Source organism: Cydia pomonella, chromosome 7 (assembly GCF_033807575.1).
Source record: "Cydia pomonella isolate Wapato2018A chromosome 7, ilCydPomo1, whole genome shotgun sequence".
Classification (NCBI taxonomy): Eukaryota; Metazoa; Arthropoda; class Insecta; order Lepidoptera; family Tortricidae; genus Cydia; species Cydia pomonella.
This window is the reverse complement of record NC_084709.1, coordinates 3,618,919-3,632,140: the sequence shown is the minus strand read 5'-3', so window position 1 is coordinate 3,632,140 and position 13,222 is coordinate 3,618,919. Positions and strand designations below refer to the sequence as shown.

The following is a 13,222-nucleotide window of genomic DNA, read 5'->3' as shown; positions in this document are numbered from 1 at the left end:
AGAACATTTATTAAATAAAAAAATAAAAAAAGGTTTTTTTTCGGACAAGATCCATAATACAAAAACACAAAACAACAAACAATCAAAATATTTCCATATAAATTACAAAAAAATAAAATTAAAATATTAATTAATTAAATTAATTAAAGATCAATCCCAAAATAGTCGATATTTGTTAAGTAAGAATGTCTAATGTGACAAAGACTAACTCATAACCCTTGCAAAGTTTGGTTAAAGGTCACCTTCGGATAGCGACTGCAGCTGAACGTTCAATCCGTCAATCATGAATGAAATCACTAGTGATATCGCTCGCGTTGAAGCTGCAACAGCAACGCCACTGCGGTCGTAACTCAAGTGTTACCACGACACAATTTAAGGGTTGAAAAGCAAACTATATTAAATTACTAAAAATATATGTGATTGCGGCCGGCAAAACGTCGCACTTAGTCGCTTACCATAAGGACAGGTTATTCGTATATAGATACAAGCAAATATCGTCCTTATGATAAGTTACAAAGTAGGACCTTTGGCTAGATTTCGGTACATGTTTAAAAAAAGTTAAAGCGAATGAAAAACAATACCTACTTAGATATAATATTTAAAATAGAATTATTCTCAAATATCATCAATTACAAAAAAAAATACAAATGGAACGTGTAAAGATATGTTTTTCTTGATAGATAGTTATTAAAGAAACAAACATATGTAGACATTTAATTCAAAATTCGAAATTGTATTTTGCTACTGGTCGTCAAGGGCTCTTTTCACAAGTCATATCCAGTCAAACAATGTAATATAGTCCTATTATAAAGCAGAAATGGTTACCATTAATCAATGCGATACTATGTAATATTAGATTAATAACGTGGTATATCAAATTGTTTGTAAATTAGGCAAAACCAATAAGAGCAATTGTATACATATAGGATTACAAGCCATTGCACAAATTTGTTTGTTAATTCAATTAATTGACAAGCATCATTCCTCAATAGAGAGCCACAAAATTAATTATGCAAAATTGATAATAGCCAATATAGCTGATATTAGCACTAGGTGTGTATTACAAACGATCTCAGATCGAGTGTGTAACACACACACACATCTTACACTCTCATGAAGAAAACACACTCTGCTGTTCAATTTTTTTCCTAGAACGTCGGTGGCAAACAAGCATACGGCCCGCCTGATGGTAAGCAGTTACCGTAGCTTATGAACGCCTGCAATTCCAGAAGCGTCACATGCGCGTTGCCGACCCTTTAAAACCCTGTACTTCCATAGCCGGAGCGTCCGCGGGGGAAAATTCCTCTTAAACCGCACAATGCGCGACCATTTAGGCTCTAGGGTATGAGGGTAAACACCCTGCCGATGGCGAGCGTTGCGGTGATAGAAAGTGGCCGTTGGCATCATGTCAAACTATACTTCAGAGTACATCCCATTGTATATACAAGCGGTAGAACACACACAAGAAGACAAAGTCTCTCCTTGGACTTAAAGGTTCATGCCGCATGCGAGTTGTCTTACATTTTGTTTTTCGGGGTAGTAAAAGTTGTTTACTATTATACCTACATTTTCATCGCTTAAGAGTTTATACTCTTCCAATATAACAAAATTGTATATAAACAGGATTTATAGCAACTTGAATGATGACAATTGCATTAAATCCGTCCTTTAAATTGCTGTATAAAGAAGAAAAGGTATTTTTTCCGTTTTTCCCCAAACAACATAACCGGACACCACTTGAATTGAAAGTCTTAACTCGATCCAGCACTAACCTATTTTCAAGCTATAAATTTATTTTGTACAGAAGGAGCTTTCAGAAATTTCATTTCGCTGAATCCAAAATTGAATTCTTTCCCCACTGCTCCAATAATCGAATGAATAATCCATTTACAGTGGCATCGCGGAGTGTCCGGGCAAATCAAAAGAAATATTTTGCCAACGAAAACCTTAAGTTAAGGTTCCGTTAGGGTTTTATTGTATTTTTGTTGACGCCGAAACGGCACAAGCCAATAGGAAGGCGTATAGCGTCACTTTTTAACACTGTACGATTAAATGAGACAAACTCTGTAATTTGCTGCAGTGTTGACGCGAGAGATGTCACTGTCAATTTGTAAATCCTACACGCTTGACAGACGATCAAGACTGCGCTTTGTATGTTGTAAATGGCTCAAACCAGCTAGGAAAGATTCAGTTCTGAAACGGCTCAAGCCGGCTAGGAAAGGCTATATACTCATGTCATAAGATCGACATAAATGTAATTTTACTACAACTTGGACGACGCGACTTGATATCGACCTGATATAAAGTTTGAAATAAGTGACGTAATTTGCTCAATCCGATACGTTGACAAATGTGGTAGCACCCAGAGATTACATTGTAATTAAATGTCTTAATTTTAGTTTGTGCCAAGAAAAGTTGAAAAGAAGTTCGGTCTTGAAGTACTTGGCTTAAAAAATTACACCCAAACACGTTTATTATGACATATGATTTATTAGTTCGTCATAATTGATATCAATATAAAAAGGTATGTAAGAATCATATACATTTTGGTGCCGTGACCAGGATCTAATTGTTTGGGGCCAAAAAAATTAATGCCAGATAATGGCATTTGATATTAAATTCTTCATTTGTAAATGGTTATATGTAGTGCAAGGAAGGACAGAAAATAATTTTGAAAGTAAATAGGTTTGTATCCAACCGGTTGATCTCCGGCGCGACAATGTTAACTCGGGCCTCGAAAATAAGCAAAATAAATTCATGCTCCGGCGAACTCCGCCTAAATTGCGTTTTTATTCTACCCGTATTCGCCAGTCCATTACTGTAGGTGAAAATTGAGCGTCAAGTAGAATTTTTAATACATTTAATAAACGAAATTCGTTGGAGTATACGTGAGTTTCATTCTTTATGAGGAATTAGGGAATAAAGCATTATTGTTTCGGTTTGGGTAATCTTTTAAATTGGATATTGTAATATTTTTTAGGAAAAAGATTGTGACAAAAAATTAAATAATGGTTGATAAAGAAATGTCTTTGTTTTTTATCGGTCCCTGGGGAAGGGAAGGGAAATAACATAAACCGACTAAATAGTAACCGATTGGACACTAAACAAAATATGGAGATTATATGTAAACCTACACCACAAAGTATAATTATTTTTTTTTACAACTTCAGAAATGAATTAATAATAAATGGGTCCATAATATTATCTTCAGTTACCGCGATGAGATAAAATAAAACTATTTAAACAGATTATATCACATATAATTGTATGTATAATTATATAATAATTGTATTTTAAATTCAATATACCCGATATAAATTGCCTAAATAGGTTTATTTCGTGTATAACATGGGTTTATACGATTCCCATAAATTTTATTGAACAACGTATCAGTATTGCGATGCAACGAGGAACTGCCGCCAGCATCCTTGGTACAATACCTAAAGGGCCTATTTTAGATTTAAGCAAGTTATTAATTTCGTTTTTTTAATATTTTTTTTACACGTAGTGTTGTGATATATGAGTGTGTTGCCCGTCGCCTCTGAGAGCTTTAAATATAGCCATTGCGTAAAGTATAGCTGACCTTAATTATGGATACTTTGGACAGGGGCCATGCGACGTAAACGTAACGCAGGAAGTGAAATTCAGGGCTTAGAAATAAATGAAAAGTGGAAAAACACACTGTCTGGGCAATGATTTATTATAACTCAAGATAGGTTTTAGGCGTTCCAATATTGAAGCGCTTACCTTGTGACAAGTTGTACAAGTTACCTTAAGTCGCATCTGGGCAAGTGAGAGATGTGCACGTGCAACGAGAACAGACAGAGACAAGCTCAAGTTTAAAAACGAGTATGACAAAGATAAAGGAATGCGAAAATCAATCAAAAATAACAGATTTCTTCGTAGGTATAGAAATAAATATGGAAATATTTCTGTGATACTTATGTATGAGTATAACCTACTTATCTATAGTTATAAAATATCATTGTGTCTGGGGTGAAACTCGAACTCACGACTCCAGGATATCAGTCCGCCGCTCTACTAACTGAACTACCGACACTTATTACCCGTTGACAGCAAATATTAATATGATTGAAAAAAAATATATAAATCCTTATTTATTTGGAGCGGTGGTGGCCTAGTGGATATGACGTCCGACTTTCAATCCGAAGGTCGTGGGTTCAAATCCTGGCTCGTACCAATGAGTTTTATGAGTTTTTCGGAACTTATGTACAGAATATCATTTGATGTTCACCACTAGCTTTTCGGTGAAGGAAAACATCGTGAGGAAATCTGCATAGATCCGCGAAGAAATTCAAAGGTGTATGTGAAGTCCCCAATCCGCATTGGGCTATCGTGGGGACTATAGGCCAAGCCCTCTTGCGCATGAGAGGAGGCCTGCGCCCAGCAGTGGGACGTATATAGGCTAAATTATTTATATTATGAATTTTAAAGTACAAATTTAAGTACAGTGGCCAATGTAAGAGTACAAATCTTACGCTGGCCAGTGAGTATCATACAATATTATAGTAAAGAAATAAATTATTTTTATCGTTCAAAAACTGAAGGTGTTCATGCGCGAAAGTCTGCGGGCCATAAAATCAGCTGAAAAAAGTTATTCAAGCCTGTTTAGGGTCGTCACATCTTTGGAGATATTCCAATAACTCGCTGAGGCGAACGACTAGGTCAGGCATCGGCAAACAATAAAGACTTGAGAAATAAAACTAAAAATACCCGAGCAAGTGAAAGATAAAAGTGAACCAAGACCGTTGCGAGTATTTCGAAAAGTGGAATCTTGAGCGTTGCGAGGGTTTTAAGACACGAGGAATTTTTTTTTTTTGCCACCTAGTAAAACACATTTTTTTTCACCACACCAACGCGAGGAAAATACTCAACTGTAAAACATTCAATAGAATCGAACCAAATCCAAATGAATGTTATTAAATATTAATCATTCAAAATCATAATTTAAAAGTCAAATCAGCCAACATGAGTAAACAACTCATAATTTGCAATAAATTACTTTGTCACATATGTGGATACAATGGTCTTTTCTTGCCCGTTTTTGAAGTACCAAGATAGCCTAGCGAGAGAGCTAGTGAACTGGTAAAAAAAAAAAAAAAACGGACAGACAGACGGACATGACGAATCTATAAGGGTTCCGTTTTTTGCCATTTGGCTACGGAACCCTAAAAAACGTCAACACAAGTCATAATTACACTGGTCATCTGTGTTGGACTTGCTTTCATTCGGAATAGAAAAACGTCTTGAACACACACGGTCCAAGGGTATTTATGGATGGGTAGATGGAATAAGGGTGATATGGACCCAGTGACCGTAAAAGAGGTGACTTAGACTATTTGGAGTCGCGTGTAAAACTATCTGGGTAATTTTAGGCATTGTGAGAGAATAGGACACTAGTACTACATAAAGAATGTTCAAAATAAAACCACGAAGGAAGTTATTCCTGATATAAATGGTATTTAATTATAAATTATAAATGGTGTATATCGGCCTGTAACACGAGCAATAACAATCTGTACGCTGTACTTCTCAACCGGACCAACATTTTTTAGCGACTTTGTATTGCAAATTTTGTTATGTTCAAAGCGTGACAAGCCACGTCAATTACACTGATGATGGCGTACATTGAAAATAATATTGAAGATATCATTTTTAAAAGTTATTAAACAAAATTGTCATCACATGACCCTCCCATCTCAAGGTAACATTAATTGCATGTAAAAATATGCAAGTAAGTATAACGGGTTAGCACTGATCGAGTAGCGCGTTATTTTTTCGCGGATTAGCAAGGTAATATTTTTTGTTTTAATTAGAATAGAATCGAATAGTTTATTTTCTAATAAGTATTACAGACATAGTTACCAGGGGCCCCCGCACTAGGTTACACCTATATACATACATTAGTATGGATTTCCGCAAAGTAACGCCTGATTCTATTTATTATGTTTAAACATGTGCTATTATGTTTTTCCAAACACTGGCGACCGTGTAAACCTTTTTCTTTACCCGATTTTCTTCTCGGATCTATACTAAGACAATAATAATCATATTTCTAGTGTCTGATAGTTTTAAGACTAAACTAAGCCACTTTGTAACTGGTTACATAAGCGAAAACACTCGTGAATTTAAGCAATTATCAGCGAGTTTGGATTACTAAATTCGGTAATCCGAATTTAAATTTATTTTTTGCACGAAAAGTTCGTAATCACAGGACGGGGAATTAGGTAATTGTCTTAATGTCGGTTTTGAAATATGCGTACCGCGGATTTAGCCCCTCTTTTAACCCCAGCATACTCACTACTGGGTAAAAATGACCACGCAATGGTTAATTTTGATCGTACTACTTTAATTCTAGATGTGTGATCGTTAAGGGTAGGTACCGAAATTGATAATTTGAACGGAAAACTCATGGCAATAAAAGTTGATTACGGCATCTCATTTTTTTATAAAATATTCTGATAGCGGATCGACTTTATTTGTGACATTGTAAAAATTTTAGTGTTTAATGTTTTTTTTTTTAAGAATTAGTTGATTTACCCTTCCCCATACTTCAATGCATATTTTTGATATTTTCGAAACAATAAATAATTTACGAGTATATTAAAACACCCTGCACCTACTTCGGATGGTGCCTGCAACGGACACTTGGGCATCATTTTTTAACCGACTTCAAAAAAGGAGGAGGTTCTCAATTCGACTGAATTTTCTTTTTCTTTTTTTTTGTATGTATGTTACTCGATATCTCCGAGAATCGTGAACCGATTTTCAATTTTTTTTTAATCGAACGGGTATAACCTCGTAATGGTCCCGTTGGCACCAAGTCGGGGTCTGATGATGGGATCTTGGAGAAATCGAGGGAACTCTTCAAATGTTATAGGTACATGTATGGCGCTTTTGGTAATTTCTGAAGTCGGTTATATTTTTGTTAAAAAGTTTTTGAATCGGTGAAATTCCTAGAGAAAGGTCCCGAGATTGCTATTCATATTTTTGGTAATCGTAAAATGATCTAAAAAAGCGCAACGATTTTTCAAAAGTTCTGTTTTAGACGTTTTTTAAAGAAAACTTGACTCCACAATTTTAAATTAAGATTTAATCTGCAATAAAGCAGTTTTAAGAAGAATACTTTTTATAACGCCTTGTACTGGGTAGTTTTGACCCAGTGACGAGTGTGTTTGAGAATACCCAGCGAGCACCGGGTTAAATTATACAAGGAGGGTAATGAAGTATGGTAATTGCTTGATTGCCGTATTGTCTTTGAGGTTAACCGAATTTAAACTGAAGTAACTCATGGACGTAACTTGTGTGTGTTTAATTTGAGGGTAATTTTTAGGTAAATATTGCTTTGGTGATTCAGTCCAGGAATGAACAATATTTAAGGTAAACGTTCTAGTATTTGACAGTGTGATTGCAATCGTTGACGAGGTGCTGTCAACGATTTCAATCACATTTAATATTCACATTATTACTTGGAATTTATATTAGAGATTTGAACAATTTGACGTTATTCTAAGGCCGTGGACTGGACGCAAGCGGCGAGCAGCAAATCAAGGTCGTTCATACATTTGGCCGAGTGCAATGGTGTGTTAGGTAACTTGAAAACGAAAATGAAAAATATTGTGTGAGTGTGCGTGTGCGTGTGCGTGCTTGCGTGCATGTGTGCATGCGTGCGTGTGTGTGTGTGTGTGTGCGTGCGTGTGTGTGTGTGTGTGTGTGTGCGTGTGGGGGTGGGGGGGGGATATATGTATGTATGAGATCATGTGAGTGTAGGCAACAACGATTTATTTTTCGGAACTTCTTATAACAATACTTTTAAAAACTGACCTAGTTACTTAGGTAATATTGCACTGTCTTGCTCTACAATATTTAACTGCAGTGTGGATGCACTTTTATTCCAGTCAACATTTAGGACAGGAGGGATTTTCATTTAATTATAATATGAACGATTATTTTAAAAGGAGCATACTGTTGCTTTTGGCATCGGTAGCAAGACAGTGCAAGCATATAAGATAAGATAAGATAAAGATAAAAAATATTTATTGCCACAACTACCAAAGATACAAAATAAAAATAACATATAACGTGAGATAAAACAAAATACACTTAATTCACGAGATAAAACAAAATACATTTCATATCACGTGCGTTCGAATGAGAACACGTTGGTTCCACTTCCAATACTGAAAGGATTCCAAATTCAAACCGAAATTCAAATATAGATCGTGACCGCTCAAAGCTACAATAACGTAAACAAACAGAATGTAGACAGCAGAAGTAGCACGGTCGCAATTTTATCGCCTGTCACGTTCTAACAAGTAAGTACGTGCGAAAGTGACGGGCGTAGTGACAGGCAATAAAAATGGGCATGGTTCCATTGCTACAACTATCCCCATTCCTTTTTGTTGTAATACAATTTTATCCTATAAATTATGTATGTATTTATATCATTTGTCTTTCTGGTACCTTGTTGTACATTTTGCGGCATTTGTCACCCTCTTTTCACTCTCTCCTCTCATCTACTCCAAGGTTAACTGGACGAGATCCCTCAAAGGGATTAGTTCGCCTTTGTATTTCTTACTTATTGTATATTACTTTTAATATGTATTTTTGTACAAAGAGTTTACTAATACTACTACTACTATAGTCCAGTACTATAACTATGGTACACAAGTTCAACACGTGATCAGATTGGCCCAATTGGATCGTGTTATTCTCTCACTCTCACTTAACGTAATCATGAGCGAGATGGATGTGCGTGCTCGCGACTTAGGATATCATGTTTTTTAATTTATAATTTTTAATGTGTTTTAATAATAAAAATAGAAATCGCTGAGGTCTCTCAAGCTCATTTTTAAAAATAATATTCATGTTTTGAGGTTTTATGCAATAGTATTTTATACAATCGTGATATAATAATATTTTATATTTCATTAAAAAAAAAAATTGAGATCTATTTAGTCAAGTACCGTATTTAAGTAACGAAGCTTGCTGAGTTGCCTAAGGTACGAGATTGAAAAGCTTGTTTTATTACTACTGTATACCATACATTTTCTACGAGTCTTCTAAAATAAATAGTTTTTTTTTACTAGAAAACCTAAATAATTAATCAAAATTGGTAAGTATCTTCGGTTCTGACATTTAAAGATATTTACACCTCAAATTTGGCTTTTTTTATCTGTTTGTTTCTTTTTATTATTATTATTTCAGTTTTTTTTTGTAAATCGACATTTAGAGACTTTATACATCTCTAAGTAATAATAATACTTTATTAGACGTACAGTATAATATGCCCAATCGTACAGATATAATATACAGATGTAATCGTTACAGACGTACAGCGAAGTACAGTATAATATGCCCAATCGGCAACGTTTGGGCACATTCGGTAAACCTAAACTGTACCCCTAGTGTAACTTTGATCGACATCATAACGTGACGAACGCGTTTGTGTTAAGTCTCATTTTGTATAGGATTTTGAGTTTCCAAAACGTCCCGCTTGGCGCGCTCTTTCTAAATCCAATACAAAATGAGACTAAACGCAAACGCGTACGTCACGTTTCGAAATCGAATTTATTTACACTAGGGGTACTGAACATCCGTCGTTCACCGCGAATTTAACCATTGCAACTGTGACAACGTCTACATCTACACGCAAATGGTAATGCATTGGACCGGCAATCCAAAGATGTGGGTTAGAGTCCCACGTCGACCAGAGTTGATCATCGTTGATTTTTCCATTGTGATTGACATTTGTATAAATAATTTATCAACTTAAACAGATATTCTGTTATGCAGTGAATCTTCTGTACGTAGTACTATTTATTCTGTACCATAGTCTATAAGTATGTATAGTTCCTTGAGCCATCAAACAAGACTCAAGCCTGGAGTTTATCAACTTTTATTTGCTCTCAGCCAATCAACGCAACTAGTTCCTTCGCAAATATAAACAAGTTAATGAGCCGTATGCTTGTCGCAGCCTCAATTAGTTGCCAAGGGAAATACCGTTAAGATTGCAAATACGAGGATTTAAACCCTCTTAAGGGGAAAGTAAATAATCGGTTCTCCTTACAAACGTGATCCATTTTCCTCTTCACTTACTACGGTGACGCAACGACCCAAAGCGAGTCCTGAGGGCCTACCGCGAAATACGTTCGACGTGTTGCCTCTCTGTCGCACTTGTAAATTCGTAAGTAAGTGTGACAGGAAGGCAACACATGGTTCGCGGTAGGCTTTCTGGCCTCAAACACCAGATCACGCCTTGCTCTCGCGATAGCTCTCGCCAGTCGCAATGGCCGAGGTCGAGCAGATCTTGAGCTAGTACTACAACATTCTTTCTCTTTGGTACTATGGAAAATATTTATTGTATATAAATAAATAAATAAATAAATATTATAGGACATTATTACACAAATTGACTAAGTCCCACAGTAAGCTCAATAAGGCTTGTGTTGAGGGTTGTATACAGTTTGATATATATTGACCATAGCTGTGTCCCGTTGTTTGACTTTCAATTTATTGATAATCGTAAGAGTTAGAAGCGAAAAACAAATTCCATTAAAAAAAATAACGAAGGGGCCAGGCTATGGTTAACGTTCATTAAATTGTGTAAAAATATTTTCTACAATATCCAGAGGAAAATGAGGACTACGTTTGTAATTGTATGGAGAAGCGGTCGTTCTCTTTACTCTTAAGGAACTTCGTCTATCGCAACTACATGGTTGGCATTGGCACAAGTATCTCATCTAACCTGAGCTTCGGGGCGTATATTGAATCTCTGGCTAAATCTGCAGGTAGACGATTAGGCGTCCTTTCTAAGGTCAAGCAGTACTTCACACCGGAGCAGCTTCTTCAGCTTTACATAGCTCAAGTCCGGTCGTGTATGGAGTATTGCAGTCACCTTTGGGATGGATCCGCCAAGTATCAGCTAGCCACCCTAGATTCCATAGACAAACGCGCTAGGAAGCTTATTGGGGATGCGAGATTGGTAGAGGCTAGACTGCAGAGCCTAGAACACCGTAGAAAGGTAGCCTGTTTATCGGTATTCTACAGGATACATTTCGGGGAGTGTGCGATGGGATTACATAATCTTATCCCCCCATCTCCGTTCTGCCACCGTGGGACTAGACGCGGACTTGCGTTTCACCCTTACGTCGTTACTTTACCACTGATTCGCACTAAACGCTACGCATCCAGCTTTATCATGCGTACGGCTAAGGAGTGGAATTCACTTCCTGCAAATCTATTCCCAGTCCACTATAACTTGGACCTTTTTAAATCGAGAGTGAATAGACATCTTTTAGGTAAGCATGTTCCATCCTAGACTACATCGGCACTTTCCATCAGGTGAGATTGTGGTCAAATGCCTACCTTTTCGGAATAAAAAAATAAATAAAAAAAAATGGTACCAATATCAACCTTATTCTATACAGGATATCATTCAAGTTTAGGTATGGTCTCTTTGCAGTACGAAATATTCTCAACACTACGCTTTGAACCACTTTTAGCATGATCTGGAACCATGCATATTTGGCATGGATCTCAAGAGCAATTTATACTGGAAATTACTTTACAACGAACTTTGTGATTCAGACCTTTGGAACCTTGATGAAAATTTGATGAAATGCGTTGAATGTGAGCGTAGTTCGCATAAGATTATGCGAATATGCGAATATTTGAGATGGGTCGGTCACGCATTAGAATAATACAATCTGTTTTAGTAAATAATGTACGTGTATATCATCTGCCCTACCACACCAGTACCCCTAGTGTAAATAAATTCGATTTCGAAACGTGACGTACGCGTTTGCGTTTAGTCTCATTTTGTATTGGATTTAGAAAGAGCGCGCCAAGCGGGACGTTTTGGAAACTCAAAATCCTATACAAAATGAGACTTAACGCAAACGCGTTCGTCACGTTATGATGTCGATTAAATTTACACTAGGGGTACAGAACCGTTAGTGACTTTGTAAAAACAGTTTGGACTTAATTTCTTTAAAATACGTGGAAAAATGGCGTTATTCATTTATTTATTTATCGTATGGCGTTTACACACTGGTTACATACATATAAAAAAAACTTAATTCAAAATTTACATTTCTGCAAATAAATACTCGCATCTTTGGTCAGGTGTTTAAAATCCTCAGCTAGTCTGTTGTATTTCGTGACGGGGCATTCGAATACCATGTGCGTCGGCTGTGGGTGTCCGCATTCGTACGCCGCAGACTCGCTCCACCCCCACTTGTGCCAGAGGTACAATGCGTTAAAGACAGAAGAAGAAGAGTATGAGAGTTAAAATGGGTTCTTACGGTAGATGTCACTATGCACCTCCGTAAAGAGGCTTACTGTTAATAGTCCGCCGGACGGTATGGGTCTGTCAGTGAGACCAAAATGTTGACAGTTCCGAACAACAGGCAGGCCGATACTTAAGCTCGGTCCTCCATACAAACGTAGTGACGCTCTCATTTTAAAACGACTAGCTAGATTGCTCTGAAACTTTGTACTTACAATATTTATTTATTTATTTATTTGGGAAACATACAGCACATAATAATACAATAAGGTACAAGATAAAGTTAGAACATAAGCCAAAACAGTTTCCACTTACAGCTAATACAAAATTCCTTTGCTCCGAAAAAAAGTACAATATTTGGGTATTTTTAATTTAAAGTTGAATTTAACAGTTACATTTAGTAAATAAGATAATACACGAGCACGATTAACAATTATAACAAGCATACTTTAGAATTTTGAAAATAACAAGCACAATTTTTATTTAGACTTTGAAATTTCAAATAATAAGATGATTTAGGATAAGATGTGTGAATATCTATGCCTATAATAAGTTTATGTAGCCTCAGATACCATAGTTGAAAAGATACAGCGAATTTTTTTTGCTCTATTTCGATTATTTTACAAGGTGGAGCAACATAAACTAATTTCAGCCCTACACCTCATGTTATTTTATTTGCAAAGTTTCATTACAATCCAACACGTAGTTTTAAAATGAGAACGAAACGTTTGTATGGGAAGTTGAAATTGGGCCGAGCTTTCAGGCGTGAAAACAAAAGGAAGAAAAAGAAAATTGCACGTTACTGGTCAGCTTTGGTAATCGGTAGCTTAGTTGTTTAAGAGCGTTTTTACCGATGTTCCAAAAGGTCGCAAGTTCGATTCATGCCCGAAGCGGTAAAGTTTTTAATTTTTA

The 13,222-nt window shown here is 36.2% G+C and overlaps 1 protein-coding gene across 4 annotated transcripts in view; it reads right to left on the bottom strand.

The window, feature by feature from the left end:
• Positions 1-13,222, bottom strand: part of LOC133519599 (glutamate receptor-interacting protein 1) — a 629,013-nt gene that overhangs the window by 81,506 nt on the left and 534,285 nt on the right. The window lies entirely within an intron of this gene.